At 43.8% G+C, this 16,216-nt stretch overlaps 1 protein-coding gene across 1 annotated transcript in view; it reads left to right on the forward strand.

Moving 5' to 3' along the window:
• LOC115797838 (thyroid hormone receptor alpha-B) overlaps nt 1–16,216 on the forward strand; it is a 162,818-nt gene that overhangs the window by 23,320 nt on the left and 123,282 nt on the right. The window contains exon 2 of the mRNA XM_030754360.1: nt 10–92. The gene's annotated coding sequence lies outside the window, so the exon portion shown is untranslated. The remainder of the gene's footprint in view (nt 1–9; nt 93–16,216) is intronic.

Below are 16,216 nucleotides of genomic sequence, written 5' to 3' on the forward strand. Positions count from 1 at the left end.
TGATTGCAGAGTCCGTGAAGACCTGTGTCAGGATAAAAGCTGTGCTCAAATCTAAAGAAAGGACACTGAAGTGAAGACAGCTGACAACCAAGGTAAGAGAGGTTTGCGTGGCTTTGTGTGCGACACTGGTGGCTTATATTAACTGTCAGACTTCATCAGTGGGATCTGTTAGTGAAATGTTGCTGTGAAATGTGGATGGTGAGTCTGGGTAGGAGGAGAGGCTGGTGATACTTTTTCACTGGAACACAGTGTCTCATTATTAACGGTTCAGAGTTTTTTTTTTTGGGGGGGGGGGGGGGGGGGGGGTCCTCATTTTTCCAGATGTTAGCAGACCTGTTTCTCTCAGCTACCTAAGCAGCACTGGGGTCAAAGGTTATTTATTGCATAGACAAGTTTCAGACTTCATTTGTACTTGATTCTTATGCATAGTCCGAGTTCCTTTGTATGCAAATTTTTGAATGTGGCAAATGAAAGAAACATACTCTGAATATGCTGTTAACAACAACTTTGTGTTTAGACAGTGCGCTCTATGAACACACCCTCCACTGGACCAACATCCCTGTAGGGATGCGGAGGGTTGATGCATCAGTCAGTCCTGTAAATATGGACATGGTGGAATTAATCTTGTTCTGATTTTCTGGGCCAGTTTTCCTTTTTTCTCAGTGGCAGTGGGTCAGTGTATCACTGACAGTTTACGGTGCTGGAGTTGCAACAGTCAACAAGTTTCCTCGAGAGCAGCGTCTCACACAGGGTTGGACTTTTGCCTTTAATCATAACTGCTATTCACATGTTAGCATGCGGTGCCTCACTGACAGGTCACATCTTTGCTTCATAGCGGTGTTCATGAAGACTGATGATGCTTTTCTTGCTTTATGCGTGCTGGATGAAGCAGTCATTGTTAGCAATCTGCTGAATCCTAATGAAGTTTTGAATCTGAGACAGGAAAAGTAAAAACTGAAGGATTCATATGTAATCACTTCTGTTGGCTGAGGAGGAGGAAGCAATCAAGCTTTGAGCTGCAGCCTAATAAATGTTAACAGCCTGTGTCTACAATCTGAAAGCGAGAGTAACCGCATATATAATGTTGATTAAATACGTATCTGATGCATTAAAATAAGAGCTGGAGGCTGCTGGCATTCACAAGCTTATATTTCTTGAGCTACTTGCTCCAAATGCAGGTGGTCCCAGGTCAGAACCTGAAGTTGACAAGCTTGAATTATTGATTTGATATAAATTAAAGATTAACTGAGAGGGTCTGACATGTGGAACTGATATGGCGCTATTAGGGTGATTGTTTTTCCAGGGATTTATAACTCAGTTGGTCTCGCTGGATTGCACGATCACACAGTCTAAACACAATCGTAGAGCGACGCTGGAGAGCGACGCTTCGATCTGCAACTTACTTACTTTGGCTGATTACAGCCAGGTTTCATTTTGACCTTTTGGCATATTGGCAGGAACATGCTTCTCTGCACTGTGTTTAAGAAAACATTCATACTGCAGAATTCATACTGTCCCACGAGGGACAGATGAGGTCGAGAAATGCAGAGAAGTCTGACCAGTTAAAGCAGCTGAAAGCATTGCTGCGACGTGACAGTGGTGATTGTTCAGCTTGGGAGCCTTATGCCCTGTGAACACCTAAATTAATATGAACACTGCACTGTTTCCTCTGTACTGCAAAATGAAATATTTAAAGGATGTGTGACAACAGTCTGGAAGTGTAGCATCTGCTGTTTTCTCCTTTTTATAGTTCTGCAAATCTGTGTGTTGTGTTAGTTGGTTTGAAGTCCTTCCTCATTTTGAGCTGATATTGTTTAAATTTACTAGGCACAGTGAAATAGCAATGCTGCCTCCAGCTAGCTTTTGGAGGCGTAATATAGTGACTGAGATGTGTGACAGTTATTTTCTGCTGGATTTTATTTGTACAAAAAGCTGTGTCCTCTAACCCACAGCACATTTTAAGATTTGCTTTAGTGACGGTGATAGTAAGTTTTGTAACCATCCATCCATCCATCCATCCATCCATCCATCCATCCATCCATCCATCCATCTTCAGTTCAGCTAGAGATACCCACCCTCTCTTCAGCCGCCTTGTCCGGCTCTTCTGGGGGGACCCCGAGACATTCCCAAGCCAGGAAAGACATGTAATCTCTCCTAGGTCCGCACGAGGGTCTCCTAACAGTAGCAGAAACACCTAAAACACCTCACCTAGGAGGCATCTCTCTCGATTGGCTGAGCTCTTAACCTCTCTCTTAAGGTTGAGCCCAGAAACTTTTTCCTGCCACGATCTCATTCTTTTGGTCACTACTCACAGTTCATGGCCACAGGTGAGGGTAAGAACGTAGATCTTCTTGTAAAACTGCAGCTTTGCTTTCATGCTCTTCACCACAATACAGTCTTGATCACTGTTTCCATGTCAGTCTGTCTGACTCCCTCCCGCCCTAAGACACTTAAACTCCTCCAGTTGGGGAGAAGTTGTTGCAGTTCTTTGTTACAGCACTTAAAGTAGCACAGATAACAGAGATTACCCATAACTCACAGAGCAACTCTATAACAGCAATATGAATATCCTGTAGTTGATGCAGTCGTAGTACTGACTAAAACTGAAAAGCCTGGTGTCTAAGTGTTTTGTAGTTTGCTAATTGCTGTGAAACCACAGTGCAATCCTTCTCTAATTATAGCTGATTGACTTTTCTGTCGTGCTGTGCTGAACAACTGAATCAAAAAGGAACGATTTCTGTGAGTGGATTGAGAGTCGGGCGCTGACACCGTACACTCACACATCCTACCCTCGTGCCTCTCAGGTGGCAGAAAGAATGAGCAGAGCCACTCCCTCCCCATCTGTCATGCCCATAAGGGGAATCACCTACTCGCTCTGGCACACACTGGCAAACAGACGCACATGCACATGCACCTGGGCATGCATGCGCAGCCACAACCATAAACATGCGCACGCACAATTAAATGAGCATGCAAAAGCGCACAGTCGCTGATAACATAAATACCACACATTCCAATTCATACAAAGATAATCTCTGAGCTTTGCTTATCTGCAGACAGGATGTACCTGGGGATGTGTAAAGCAGCGTTTGAGTGGGCTGAAAGCCAGTGGTTGAATTGCTTTTGTTCTTTGACAGTTTGACTCACCACCTGGCCGGGTAATCCCAGTGTTCACTTTTGGACAACTCGCGTACCAAGCAGCAGTTTCAGTTTGATTGAATTGAATTTGTCAGATGGCCGTTTGGGCCTTTGCTGCCGCTAACTGGGAGAAGTAAGCTGCATGACAGTTAATGCTGCGGAGAAGAGAGAGACGCAGTGACATTTAAACTGAAACCATTTCAGTCAGACACATGAGTGTTCAGGCTGTCGCGTATTAATGCCGTCTCCTTTTCTCTGACATTTGAATGAGTTTTTTTTTTTTTAATTTGGTGATCAATAGTAACTTAATAACCTGCCTTGAGGCTCTTGGATGTGTGGACAGAATAGTGTTAATTCAGTGCAGTTTCACTCTGCAAAGAGGCGAAAGATTAATTTAGAAAGACAATTATCAAGCGTGCTGCGAAATGACATTTCCAGGGACTGTGGAAACATTACCTGAATAATGACACTGGCTAATACCAGGTGGAATTAGTTTGTGTGCGATAGGTCGCGTTACCTGCATTTAGGCTGGAAAAATGTGTGCAGCAGTGGAGACATGTTGCTGTTATTTTACCGTGTGGGTTTCTTTTGTGTGTGTGTGTGTGTGTGTGTGTGAAGTGCAAGTGCTTTTTGCTTTCCACCGTATGGTTTTATTGTTGTAAACAAGGGGCAGCTGTATTGTTAGGCTGCAGCATGATAGAGGTAGCCTGTGTGGTATTTTATGAAACTGTGTGGTTTCTAGGACGGCTCTCTCATTCACTCACAGGAAGTGGTTTTTGCCTCTTTTCTGCAAAGCACAAAATGTTCCTCTTTTGCAGGTCTCCTGATACTCACTTATTTCATTCATTCCTTTGAGATCACACCAACATCTGTATTAAAGACAAGCTCTGCTTGGGGTCAAAGCGGAAAAGTGCAAACCACAGTTGGTAAAGATTAGAGACGTTTTGCGGCGTAATGTCAGATACCCCTCAGGGCTGTGCTTGTATTTGAACTGCAGTTTGTTGGTGTTGCACAGTGAGAAGATAAAGTGAAAGTGTTCAGGAAGTTTCCAAAGATTAAATGTGTTTTACCACCACAGCCTGTGCAGATTATCTTTTAAGTGCATTCTTGAACTCACATTGGTTTGTATTGCTTTACTGGGAACATTGAATAGAAGTGGTACAGTGGTACAACAAGGAAGGAAACAGTGTTCAACACTGCAGACTTATTTGCTTCTTCCTGTCCATTGTTTGTTGGCAGCACTTCAGTACCAGGTTCTTAATTTTCATATATGAGGTTTTCCCATCTAAAGTTATGTTTACATTGTGTTTACCAAAGAATTCAGTCTTCTTGTCTGCATTTTAGCAAACAAGAAGTGTGCACTCTCTAAGATGCACTCACTCACCCTCTAAAATTCTCGCTGTGGCCCAAACACAAAATAAACAAAACGGTGCTGATGCTGTTTGTGAGATGAGGAGACACGCTGGGGGTATATTTCCAACTTCAAGCAGCACAAGGAGAAACAAGTGAGCTTTAACAGAGTGAGAGCCTTGTTCACATACACTCACAAGCCACTTCATTAGGTACACCATGCTTGGATTGGGTTGGGCCCTGTTTCAGCACCACAAAGTTGCTGCAGATTTGTGAGCTGCACATCCATGATGTAGATCTCCTGTTGCACCACATCCCAAAGATGCTCTGGTGGATTGGGAGCTGGTGACTGTGGAGGCCATCCATTGTCATGTTGATGGTGCATTACCCTGCTGGAAGCAGCCATCAGAAGATAGGCACACTGTGGTCATAAAGCGATGGACATGGTCAGCAACAATACTCATGTTAAATGATGCACAGTTGGTGCTAAGGAGCCCAAAGTGTGCCATGAAAATATCCCCCACACCATCGTACCACCACCATCAGCAGTTGGAATTGCTGATGCACGGCAGGATGGATCCATGCTTTCAAGCTGTTATGCCAAATTCTGAGAGACAAAGTTGCTGTAGCCCGTCTGCTTCAAGGTCCGATGTGTTGTGCATTCAGAGATTCTCTTCTGCATACCTTGGTTGTAATGAGTGTTTATCTGAGTTGTTGTTGCTTTCCTGTCAACTCAAAGAGATGCAACAATAATGCAAACAACCAGATGCTCTTCTGCAACCAAGCTATGCAGAAGAGCATCTGGCTATTTGTGTTACTGTTGCCCAGACTATTTTACACCCACTGGCAGACTGAATTGCACACTGAAAGCAAGGCTCACAGGCAACCATAACTGACTGAAATTCAGTAGAGCACTTATTGTTTTAGTCTCTTTTTCAGCAAATGCCCACAGTACTAAACACAACCCAGAGTCTGGATAGCTCATGATACATGAGAACAGCCTATATGCAAAAATAGTTTAATATGATAGTTTTAAGTCTTACACAATATCAACATTAAAAGAAAATTCATTTGCAAATGTTTTTGAGGATTCCTTAAACATGTTTATATTGACTTTGCTCACATGACTGCATAGGTGCAGACTGTAATTGAAAAAACGACACTTCAGATTCATTTAAACTGGGCAGCAGCTCACAGGACAGAAATACCTACAGAAATGCATTTTACTCCTGCTTTGTAAGCCACGATTGCAGCCAGATGCTCTTCTTCCATTCAGATCACATTCTGCAACACGAAAAGTCTTCATCAGGCTCTTTGAATTGCTTGTCACTGCAACAGCTCCTGTCAGACAGCCAACTGTATTTCCTGGTGTGAAACAGATATGATTGTATCGAGTGCTATCCAGTTTCAAAGTAACAGTGAGGCAGTTCTTTTAGCGGCCCCGGCAGGAAGCATTTTTCTAAGTTCACAAGTTTCACGGGGAGCTTGTGTTTCCATACACCGCAGTGACAGCAAATCCAACAGGAACACAGTTCCCTTCACATTTTGACATTTTAATGCATCGAGATAACAGACGGGTTAGTAGGGTAGCCAGGTTTATACACAAAACGCTCTAGATAGGCCTGGCTCTTCTGCAGCTTTATCCGAGACAGCAGTACGTGCACACAATCTTTCATTGCTGTAATTATTTGACTGAACATGTTTGAGTCTGGGGTGATAAACACCGGCCTGAGGGCCAGAACCAGCCCACTAAAGAGTCCAGTTTGGCCCACCAGACAGCTACTGTACGCAAAGGGTCACAAAAGTAATGAATTGAGCCACCCCTCATTTCTTTGTATTTTGTTTCCAAGGAGCCAGACGTTCTTGTAATATTTTAGAGTGACCTTGAGTTCTCCAGGTCTGTGAAAAAATTTGGAAATGGGCAACTTTTGAGTTCCCTTAAAGAAAACAACAACCGATGGTTGTAAGCTAACATGATGCCAGCTAATGTTAGGCTCAAGTGTCCTTAAAATCACACTTTCCCTCCTCAGATGAGACTTTAGTCACTAAGTGTCCAACAATGTTACGCCCACCTCAGAGGAAGGTGGCGAACAGCAGTTAGCGGTGGCAAAAACAGAAAACTCCAGCATATCCTCAACAACTCTAAAAAGCTTAGTTAGCAGCCACCGTAGCTAGCATTATGCACCTGAATTGCAAACAGAGCTCAGTTGACTGCAGTCTGCAATATTCCAACATCTAGTGGTGAAAATTTGACACACTGTAACTGTAAAGAAATGACAAGAAAGCTGCCTAAGAGAGTTCATGCCAAATATTGACTTTCAAACTTGATAGAATTGGACAAACTGTGTTTTTGCCTTGTGTATTGCATTTCCATGTATGTCTGCACATATAAAGAATTGAGACGTGGCTCAAGACCTTTTGTACAGCACTGCATGCTGTTAACATGCAAGAGTTTTACTCCTCTTGGATTGTGTGTATCACATGAGCTAAAATGAGTTTTCACCTCTGGTTTAAATAAAGGTGAAATGAAATATTTGCCGCTCGTCTTCAAAACGGCAAGTATTTTCACGTTTTTCAGATGTAATGGCTTGTCACTAATAAGCAGTTTTATGAATACCTTATAGGCCATTAACTCTTAGTGCAGCAAAGCACCAAACCTCTGTTCACATTTGAAGAGAGCCCATTTTCCTTCTGTTTGCTGCATGGGTTGAATTTACTTTGTTTCGCTTTAAAAAAGAGAAAATCAAGCCCCACCACTTGCTAATCTTTCTGAAGGCGGTGTCAGTTGAGTCACATAACAGGTGCAGTAGGGAGTGATATGATCACAAACTCCTGCCCAAACATTTTGGCCCCCTGCCATGTTATATATGTAGTATACAGTCCAGTCTCCCCTGTAGTGCCAGAAAAATCTGCTCAAAAGTAGTCAACCATACCAGACAGACTCTGTTTAATGCTGCACAGCCTGTATTTGGTCTCACTGTCAGGGTTCAGCTATATGGGACTGTAGATAAAGGCAACATATACCTCATGATGTCTTCTGCCTCTAGCTGAGGACAAAAACAGCTGAGCTACTGCTGCTTTGCAGGTTTAATGAGTAAGCCTTCAGCATGGATAAGAAGCACTGTACATTAAATGTTGATTGGAGAGAAAGTGGGTCATTTTGTTGCATAAGCTCTGAGGGAGTACATGTAAGAACGCGGTGGCTTATATTGTTCTATACTGAGTGTTTATCACTGCATATGGTAATGGTGGTGGAGCGTTAGTGATTGCTGTTAATTTCAGTTTCTGCCATCTGCCCAGGAACAGGTTTTCTATGTGCTCACCTATCTAAGAGTCAAAAGAAAAGCCAGCACATGTCCTATATGTTAGTTATGCCCAGAATTATTTAAATGCTGCTACAAAGCTCTGGATGTGGAGAACATTTCCATAACCAGGGCCAGACCCATATCCCCAGAGGGGCAAAGACACAGAGAGAAACAGAAGGATAAAAAAAGAAAGAACAGAGACATTTGAGAGACTTGAGGAGGGGGAAGAGGAAAGAAGTGGCCTGAGACTGGTGGGCAGCGTTAACCAGTTTAGAAAAGGGCATTCCAGCGCTTTTGTTGTCGGGCCACAAATATTCCAGTCTTCCCTGCTCGCTCCTACTCCTTTGCAACACAAGTAAAGTGAACTTTGGAGGACTCCAGCAAAGGCGGAGAAGAGGGAAGACTATTAAAGGTCTCAAATACAGTGGACATCATTGTGTCCCAACCCTTAGTTCTACCCTTTGTTTGGTTTGAGCTTTAGCCATGCATGTATGTGAGATTTTATTAAAGACAGACCAAGGAGGAAATTGAGTCCAGCCTGGTGGATTTGTAAAAGTGTCTCGCAGATATGAATGCACACACAAACACCACCTCCTCCACGCACGTGGGCAAATGTGTGCCTAAATACGTCGAGTGCATTTGAGTGTTTTCTCTTAAGCTCTCCGGCACACAGAGAGGAGGTGGGTGCAGGGAGGTATCAGCGGACCTTTTGTACTGTATTTGGATGAGTTCCAGGTCAGTGAACTGTGCCCTCTACCTTCTCATTAAAGATACAGTTGGGACATATTGGGACATTTTCCCTCCACCCCTGGAAGGACAACTGTAGTAGACTTTTAACTGGGCATATGCTTTAGTCTCTGCCAGCTCTCTCACAACAGCAGAGCAGCCGGTAACAAGCTCAGACAAATGTTCATCTTATATTATAGGTCTCATTTTCTCCCTCTAGTTTCCTTGTGTTAAAGCTCGCTGTTGTTGCTGTTGTGTTTTCCCTCGGTGGTGTGTTTTTATTGTCTGATGTCTCACTGCGCTGCCAGCTGATGCCGTATCTCCATTATATCCATTGCCCACGTGCCATTTATCAAAGCACCCAATCCAAGTCTGTCAAGGTCGGTTCAGCTGTAATTGTGCCAGTGTGGTTTGACACACCTCCACTGTGTGTGTTTGTGTGCACAGGTGCTGTTAGAAACGTTGTTCAGCACCGTTAGTCAGATAGGCCCGCAGTGTTTTTAAGCTGTTTTGCACAAATTGATTTTATGTGTGAAATCTATCAACATGGCTCATATTTCATTGTTTTACTTTGTTTTTGTTGCTAGAAAACCCCGGGCACGTCTCTGTCTGTGCGGTTCTAGCCATATGATGAAATCGCATTTGGGTGTTGCTATAAAGTTTTACTGTTCAGTCTTAATTTGTGCATTTAGAAACAAAAAAAGTGTTGCTTTCAAGCAGAACAGAGGAGTGACTGGAGACAAATCAGACAGTGAGTGAACTACCGAACTGTTTCCCCCGTGGAGATTTTCCTCGGATTTGTTGTGAGGATGCTGGATTGTGGGATTGAAGAAGATAAGTAAAACTTATTACTTCAAATCAAATGTACAAGTGCAGCCAGCTGCTCAGGTGGTAGCATGGGCTCTGTTGAGTCTAAGGTGGTGTCTCCCAAAAATAATCAGCTCTGTGGGGAAAAAACCAAAAGACTTTTATGATGGATTTGTTTTAACTTCCAAGAGTCCTGTGGCTCCTTTTGCCCAGCAATCCATTTCCCAAAGATATTCATTTTATGTCACAGAAGTCTACAAAAGCCACTAAATCTGCCTAACAAACTTAACATTTCCAGCTATAGCCATTTATACTGACAAGCCTCAGTTTTCACATGCTGGGATTACACACAGAGCCTATTTCAAAAGTACAAATTGACTCAAAATTAGGCCAGGTGAGCCACTGTGCTTCTAAAACACTGGTGGAAACCCCACCAGGTCTGGGGGTATAAAGCACCTTTGATTCTTTGCCATTACTGGGCACTTTCTGCAGGATGGTGGGGCACACTGTGCTGCTTAGGAAGCACCTTTGCCATAGGATGAATGAAAGGTGTAAGTGCAGAACACTTCACTGTGACTAAATGATCAGTGTTACTTCACCTGTCAGGGATTTTAATGCTGTGGCTGATGTGTGTATGAGTCCAGTGTGTGTGTCCTTGTCTGTTTGTAGCCTTATTTATGTTTGTGTCTTCTTGCGCCATGTCTCTGAATGAGTCTCATTGTGTTCATCACTGCCTGTGTGCGGGCGCCCAAGGCTGTGTGAGTTCATTGTGCGTGTCTCCTCCTGTTTAGATAATGCCAATGCTCTCCATACGCATAAGAGACAACCGCAGAGGCATATGCCTGCATATGTGGAAAGGAAAGGACTGCGCTTTACGGCACATACTGTACTAAGCTGCTGCGCTGCAGTGAAGGTGCTATAAATAGAAGGTGCTGATAAAGAATAAGAAAAAAAGGGGCACGGTGTGAAATAGACTCACCAAGCCGGTTACTGTTTAAACACCCAGACAGGAGCTTAAGGAACACCAGACTGCGCTTAAAACAACACTAAGGTAGATTATATAACCATGACCAGAATTAAAAGCACCAGTATTCTCAGTTTTTACTTTTAATTTATGTCTATATTCAAGGTTGTGGTTTGGCTTTCAGGACCTGATGTATTTATGATTTTCATTTGTTGTTTTTGAGGCAGTTCCACACAGGACTTCTTTGGCTTTATATGTTTCTCGTGCTCGTACAGTAGCAGCAGCACACATGCATTACCAATCCAGCAGCAGTCGTCTCAAGATGCTTTATAGGATTGTAGTGTACAATAATAGAGAATCCCATCCATGGGGAGGAAGATCTCCCTTCTAACAGGAAGACCCCTCCATCAGAAACAGCCTCAGACAGACCACAAACAAGCAAGCTATGGGACGGAGGAGCTAAAAGTTAATAACATGCCAAAGTGCATCATGGGAAGTCCCCTAGCAGCCTGAGCCTATAGCAGCATAAATGAGGTAGAGTTCAGGCTTACTTGAGCCAGCTGTAACTATAAGCTTTATCAAAAAGGAAAGTTTTTCAGCGTTTGTGTCTCCCAAACTGCTATTTACTGGCAGTAGTTGCTTTGTCCCGCTGTGAAACTGACCCTTGGAAAACCTGTCCAAACCAAAAAAACGTCATAAATTATTTACTTAAGAGAAAAAACTGAAAGATGATTATGTCCAGTCAAAAACAGAGCCCGGGATTAACGGACCTGATCCACACTGATGAACCTCTAATTAACAGCAGCCGGTTTAGAAGAGGGGTGCTGCCTGGGTGGCGACACACGACGCCCTCTCACTCACTCTACTGCAGGCAATTACCTGCGCCGTTCTCATATGAGTGTAATCAAACATCACACAGATTGTGTGCTGTGGAACTGATTAGCTGAAGAACCTCTCACACGCACCTCCATCGGACAATTACTAGAAACGTTCAGGGTGGGCTGGAGTGCGTGTGTGTAAACGGGGGACCTTCCATCCATAGAAGCGTCGTGATTCTAAAGAGTATATCTAGTAAATCACTGGCATTGATTTGTCAACAAAATCACAACTAGAGTGAGTTTAAACACACTGAAAGCAGCAGGAAGTGCCTTTTATAACAGCAAAGCTTTTTGGTGGCTGAGCAGGAGTCTGATCCCCGCTGTGAGAGACTTACAGAGGAAGAGGTGTTCTGTTGGCTCAAATAAAGAGTTTTCCCTCTGATCTAAAAGGTTACAATGGTTTATATGGATGGATGAAGATGGGGTTTGGCTAGCCTAGAGTATTAGGGCCCTGCGGCCCTTCTCTTTTTGTTTTATCACGAAGAACCACAGTGGGATTTTAATCTTTGAGTACATTATATTGCAAAGACAGATTGAGGTTTTTGAACTCCTGTTTTGAAGAGAATCACTGAAAATTTGATCCCACATGTGTTCAGTCTCACTTTCACCTGCCTTACTTTTCTACAAATCCTTGGCTTTCATCTTCCCCAATTTTTCCCCACTTTTACCTTCTGCTGTGCCTCCGGAGCACTCGTTCAAATTTTCTTTGTGCACATGCACGCACATGCACATTTAAACCGCTGGATATCCATTAGGCTCCCTGCACACACTGCACCCCCAGTGTTCCCATTTGGAATTCTCCCATTTCCTCATTCTCAGAGTCCTGTTTTTAACCATAGTAACAGCAGCATATCTGAGCTCAAACACACATTTCATATTCACCACACTTCACCCTCTCCTTCTCTTCTTTAAAACCTCAGTTCTGGGCCTGTTTTTATGACCAGCTCCCCACTTACTGTGTTCCTTCAGGAATTTTGGCCCAGATTCAAACATCCTAAATCAAGTACAGGCTGCCACAGCAGCCAGGGCCCCTTCGCTCCTCGTCTGCCACCCCGCATGTTGACCCCAGGGAGTATTTGTGTGCAGAAAAGGGGCTGACAATCAGGCCACTGACAACCTGTTCCAAGAAGATTTTGCTGCCTGTCAGATCCCTTTTTCCCCTGCCCCTTAGCTCCTCCCTGTCTATCATCTTCTCACTTTTTTTTACCTTCAGTTTGTATTGTTTTGTCACCATTTGATAAATTGTTCACTAGGATTTAACTAACCTCTGTGAGCCACAGTACTCACGCATCACTGTCCTGCAGGGATGGCTGGTTTTGGAGCGCCAAGTTAAAGTGTATTCAGCTGTCACAAAGACAGAGATTAACTTTTTACATGTGTCTGTGTATCATTGACGTACTAGTACAAAGTGTACCTTTGTGTACTTGGAATATCTTTTTCTTTGGTTGCACATAAATATGCAAACCAAGGCAAAAGTTGAGATTGTTCATGTTTTTAAGTCTGTCTTAAAATAATAGCCACGAATCACACATCATCAATCTGGCTCAGTGAAAACAAACGGCTGTTTTTAGGTTTATAAAAAAAATGACCCCCCCGACTGTAGGGAACACCGCAGAGGGAATTGGAGATATTTTCATTCAAAGGGGCAATTTACCAATAAAGCTTTGATATCTTTCCTCTGGCTATTTATCCATCTAGATTGTTTGTCAACAGACATTTTGAGTTTTCCAGATCTCGAAATGTCTGCTGAAATATCTGCCTTTCTTTAGATGTAACACAAAAAGACAGCGCATGCCTTTTATATTAAAGATACAAAGGAACGGTGTCTTTGGGTTCAGAATTCATCACCTGCTTACACAAAACGAGCCCTGAGCCTTGTTGTGAATGTTTTCATGTACTGTGTGCGTCCGCTGCTTCTTCTGGGATTTGTTTAACTCACGTTGCTGAAGCCACGTCTTTTATTTTAGTGCAATAGCAGAAAACTGTTTCATTTGACCCCCCCAACCCAATCACTTCCGTTCATGTATTCATGTGCATTAATGGGGGGGGGGTTGAACAGAAGAACAGATGGGAAAACCTGTTTGAGTGCTTTAAGAAAGACTTCAAAAGTTGCAATTGGCATTCAACGGTCTCTTTTCTCCAGGCCTCATTCCCGCTCTGCTTTTCTTATTTGTGAGGGGGAAAAAAAGCAAGAGCACCCCCCCCCCCCCCCCCCCCCCCCCCAAAAAAAAAAAAAAAGTCAAGTGGAAAGAAATTAGATCTACAGATGTTGTCTGTCCTGGGATCCAAAGTTTAGCCAGACTGAGGATTGCTCTCTCCTTCTTCCTTCCCTTTACCTCTTTGTGACCCTCTTGAATCACTTACTCATCTACACTTTGTTTTTCTCTCCAGTACCGCACATCTGTCTGGTCTGTATATGCTGATTAGCTGACTGCCTTTAATTGTTTTTTTTCTGTATTTGCACTGCTGTGGTGTAAGAGATCTGCTCAGCTCTGTGGACAAAGGAGGCCCCTCTTTTTGTTCTTTCATGTGGGCTTGTGTACATGAGACTGGGGCGTGTATAGCGCTACCCAAGACACAATCCAAGTTTTTTTCTCTTCATATGTGAGATGCTCATATGACAAGCCTGCTGCACATTAGTCCAGTGATTTACAGAGTTTTGCTGTGGCGCCAATCTCACCCCCTCCCACCTCGACTCTCGCTGGTTCATCCGTCTTTGGTTGTCCATTGTATTCGGTCTGGTTTAGATTCGCAGTTTGATGGCTTCGCTGTTGGAGGGAGAACACATGTGCAGAGCGGATGTGTTGCCTTGCGTTTTCACAGCCAACTCCCTCACATCTCGCCAGCTGTCACTGTCACATTGAAAAGTAGGACCTCGTATTTTTCATGGCTCTTAGGCTCTACATGGAATGGCACTGCGTTTCCATCGACATTTAAAAATAACGTCAGAAATGATCCTGAGGTGCAAAAATGAAGTCGAAACAGACAGAGAGCTCTGAGCTTATGATTACCATATTTTCAATGGGGATGCTCGTGGATTTTAATGGCCGTGCATTCATTTAGTCTCACACAAAGGCATCAAACAAATGCAGGCTGGCGTTTTTTTGTTTTTAACAGACTGTGTGGCTTGAAAGGCTTTGGACATCAAGTTGTCTGTCAAGGCACTTTCTTTGTTACAGTGAAGCTGTCCCAATCTATTCATCATCCTCTTCTGTCGCCATTCAGTTTGCAGTCAACACTTACACCAATCCAAGCCTGTTGTGGTCTATCTTGGAAACCAGACATGGGTGACAGACCTTTCTTGGTTGGTTCAGGAATCAGGTTTTTTTTTTCCAGTTATTATTAAATTAGAAGTTGTCCCGTGTGATCTGGAGTCTAGAGTTTGTTTTCTTGGCAGTATACATAAGACTAGCCTGTTTCCAGATCTCTGAACAGCAGCCAGCATTTCCACTTTATTCAGCGACTCTATTGTTGTGCTTATTAATGCTGTCAGCTCAATGCCACAGCGGTGGCATCAGGAATGAAGACATCTTCTTCCTACTTAGCTGAAATGCTGTGTTATATCAATTTAATGAGATTTAATGAGATCAGGTTCACTGAAATATGCCATAATATACCACATTTATTAGCCACTGTGAAAAAGTTAGCTTTTTTGTGTGATTTTTCTCATTTTATTTTGCTAAACTAGCAATAAGACTCTCACAGTTTAACTCTGTAATAGAGCCTGACCAATGCAGCATTTTAAAAACCAATACAGATACTTCGGCTGATACTCTTTTTCTTTCAGGCACATGAAACAGATTTCCCTGACGTATTCCATGTCCCGATAACCAATCTCGAAAGCTGGCCTCCGCCCTTGGCCACTGCCTGACACATATTGCACCCGACCCCTCCAATGCCTCATGCGGGTGGTGGGCCTACGGGAGGGCGGGCCCATTTCTCCTCTTTGCGCTGCACCCAGCTGGGCACCACAAGCTAGTGCCGGGCCACCAGACACTCTCCCTCAAGCTCCCTCCCCAGACCTTTCTCCAGGATGGGCCCCGGTAAACCTATGTGGGCAGGGTACACCGTTCCCTTGATGTATCTTCCATAGGGGTCATTGGAATCGCTCTTTGTCTGGCCCCTCACCCAGAACCAATTTGCCCTGGGAGACCTTACCGGGGGGCAAAACCCCAGGACACCATAGCTCGTGGGATCACTGGGACACACAAACACCTCCACCATGATAATGTGGCGATCACAGAGGAAAAAACAAGATCACAAATACAAGCAGCAGAAATGAGCTTCCTCTGAAGGGTGGTTGGCCTCTCCCATAGGGATAGGGTAAGAGTGCAGCCATTCGGGAGGGGCTCAAAGTAGAGCTGCTGCTCCGCAACATCGAAAAGAGCCAGTTGAGGTGGTTCGGGCATCTGACCAAGATGCCTCCTGGGCGCCTCTTGGCTGATGTGTTGTGGGCGTTTCGTAGGAGGCCCTGGTACAGACCCAGGACATGCTGGAGAGATTATATCGCTCAGCTGGCCTGGGAATGCCTTGGGGTCCCCCTGGATGAGCTGGAGGAGGTGGTGGGGGAGAGGGAGGTCTGGTCTTCTCTGCTTAGGCTCCTGCCCTCGTGACCTGGCCCTGGATAAGTGGAGGAAAATGGATGGATGGATTTGATAATATTATAGTGCAGGTTAAATATAAACTTACAAACTTAAGTCATGATTACTCATTTATGCTTTGCCCGACTCTGCCCATATCACCTTTTTATTATGTTTGTGGCATTCTAACCATGTGTGTTGCCAGCAGGGAAGTTGCAGAAGGTCCCCTGGTGGACAAACTATGCAACATCAACACTCACACCATGGTTGAAGGGTGTTTCTCCCATCTCTTCTTTAGTTTTGAATTTTCATTTATTTTCTGATAAATTAAAATGATTTGTTCATATTGCTGTGTTAACACAGCTGTATTGACTGGGCTCCATACTGTGAATAATTCACTTATGAGTCCAATTGCTGAATGAGCACAAAGTGGTTATGTTGAATTTGAGTAGAGGGTCATACACAGAT

This window comes from Archocentrus centrarchus, chromosome 19 (genome assembly GCF_007364275.1).
Source record: "Archocentrus centrarchus isolate MPI-CPG fArcCen1 chromosome 19, fArcCen1, whole genome shotgun sequence".
Lineage (NCBI taxonomy): Eukaryota > Metazoa > Chordata > Actinopteri > Cichliformes > Cichlidae > Archocentrus > Archocentrus centrarchus.